The following is a 2,304-nucleotide window of genomic DNA, read 5'->3' on the forward strand; positions in this document are numbered from 1 at the left end:
TATATATGAGTCATTGAAAATGACCCATGAGGGAAATGCTCAAGTCAAGGAGACTAAAGCTCTTGCTCTAATCCAGAAATATGAAGCCTTCAAGATGGAGGATGATGAAGATATTGTAACTCACTGTCGATATCGTAACTCACTGTTACACCGTAGAGACTAGGGCAATTCTTTCCTTTCTTTTTGAACGATTGTATGCCAAATACTCGTTCACAAGGAGGAGATTTAATACAACGAATTAACGAGATCGAACGTTTTATTAACGTTAAACGTTGAGCTCGCAATCTTCCCGAAGTAGCACCAATTCCGATCAATCAGGAATTGATCTTTACTGATCAAATCAATCAAATTACCCCGAAGTTAGAGATGGCTGCTATTCGTCCTCTTAGAGACTATGCCGCTCCTTCACGCGCTGAACCGCACTCAAGTATCGCACCACCTGCGATTGAGGCGATCAATTTCGAACTGAAACCTTCATTGGTACAAGCTGTTCAACAGAACCAATTCTCTAGAAGCCCTGCAGACGATCCCAACCTCCATTTATCTGTGTTCGTGCAATATGCCGACACTGTCAAAGCTAACAACGTTAGTTCCGAAGCTATTCGATTACGCCTCTTCCCTTTCTCCTTGAGAGATAGAGCTAGAGCGTGGCTTCAATCCCTACCTTCTAATTCCATAACTACATGGGACGAATTGAAGAGAGTATTCTTAGCTAGATATTTTCCGCCTAGCAAAACCGTTATGCTAAGAGGTCAAATCAAAAGATTTACCCAAAAAGATAACGAACCACTCTTCGAAGCTTGGGAACGATACAAGGACGTGCTTAGACTATGCCCTCATCATGGACTCGAACCATGGCTGATCATCCATACTTTCTATGGTGGTCTACTTTATAACACTAAAATGACTATAGATGCCGCTGCTGGCGGAGCATTAATGGACAAACCCCATGATGAAGCATACAACCTAATAGAGAACATGGCACAAAACCATTATCAATGGGGTGGAGAATGAGCCGCTCTAGAGAAAACCCAAACCAAAGGAGGAATGTACGAAGGTAGCGGTATAGACCGCGTTAACGCTAAAGTAGACGCTTTAACTCAAAAGATCGAAAACTTAACCATCACTCCTTCAGCCACCGCGGCTGCCGTAGCACCAAACTGCGAAATTTGTGGATTAACTAGACACGTGTAGCAACCTGCCTAAAAATTAAGGTTTAGAGTCGCCACCTATTCTGAAGGGCGAATAGGAAACCCTACGCAGTTTAGAGATCGGGATAAGTTATTATAATCAGATCGAGGGAAGGTGTTAGGCACCCTCAACCCTTTCCTATTGGCTTTGAATCTAAGGGTCAAGTTTTATGGCTAGAAGTTAAGGTTAATAGCTAAGGAATTGAATAGGGGAAAAATTGAGATTTTAGGGAAGGGGACTCGCCTTGGTTATCCAAGTGCCTACGTATCTCCTTAGGGAGAATCAGAGTCAACGTAGTACGGGCACAGGGTTGTACACCTTAGAATGGATTATGGAGGTGTTTGAAGGCTTTTTGAATGGCCTTGTCGCAGTTGTTGAAATACGAAGTTCGCAAGGTATTTTGAATTACCTTATCATAGTTTTGAACATCGCAATGTTGAAGAGATGAAAGTCTGTAGTGTCGTGGTTTAGTGTATTTTGAATGTTTCGGCGTACAACCCTGATTTTAATATGTTACCATTAGTTGCAATAATCAATAGGTTTGATTACCATGGCTAACAGATTAAAGGGAGGATTGCTAACCACTATAATCGATTGATTCGATTATCACGAATAGCAAATGTGCGTATTTTAATTATCGTTACTCCTCATAATCGATAAATTCGATTACAAATAATAACGAATTGATAAAGGGGGAATGCTAATCATTGTAACCAATAGCTTTGGTTAAAACCATTTTGCAAAATAAATATTGTTTTAATTTATAGGATTTGATTAATTAAATTAATCGATTATCAACCATTGCGACTAATAGATTTAGTCGGAACGAATAATAAATTAAATCCTAATATCTTTGGCCAAATGGCCAATGGGAATGGACGAACCCTAATACGCTCACAAACCTATCTCTAGGGTTTTTATGGGTTTTCGTAATTGAAATTAATTAATTAAATCAGATTAATCGGGAAAATAATCGGGAAGATAATTTTAATTAATCATCTTTCTAATTATGTATTCTTACCCTAATTTAAATAAATTAATTAACCTAAATACAATTTACTATCATTTGATTTAAATAACTAAATAATAATAAAATAAAAGTTAAGAGAACCT

The 2,304-nt window shown here is 38.4% G+C and overlaps 1 non-coding gene across 1 annotated transcript; it reads right to left on the bottom strand.

Moving 5' to 3' along the window:
• Positions 1 to 741: 741 nt before the first annotated feature.
• LOC131621160 (small nucleolar RNA R71) lies at positions 742 to 848 on the bottom strand. The gene has a single exon (XR_009289488.1). It is a non-coding gene; the product is annotated as a small nucleolar RNA R71 (small nucleolar RNA).
• Between the last annotated feature and the right edge of the window lie 1,456 nt (positions 849 to 2,304).

Source organism: Vicia villosa, linkage group LG7, assembly GCF_029867415.1.
Source record: "Vicia villosa cultivar HV-30 ecotype Madison, WI linkage group LG7, Vvil1.0, whole genome shotgun sequence".
In the NCBI taxonomy this organism is placed as follows: Eukaryota; Viridiplantae; Streptophyta; class Magnoliopsida; order Fabales; family Fabaceae; genus Vicia; species Vicia villosa.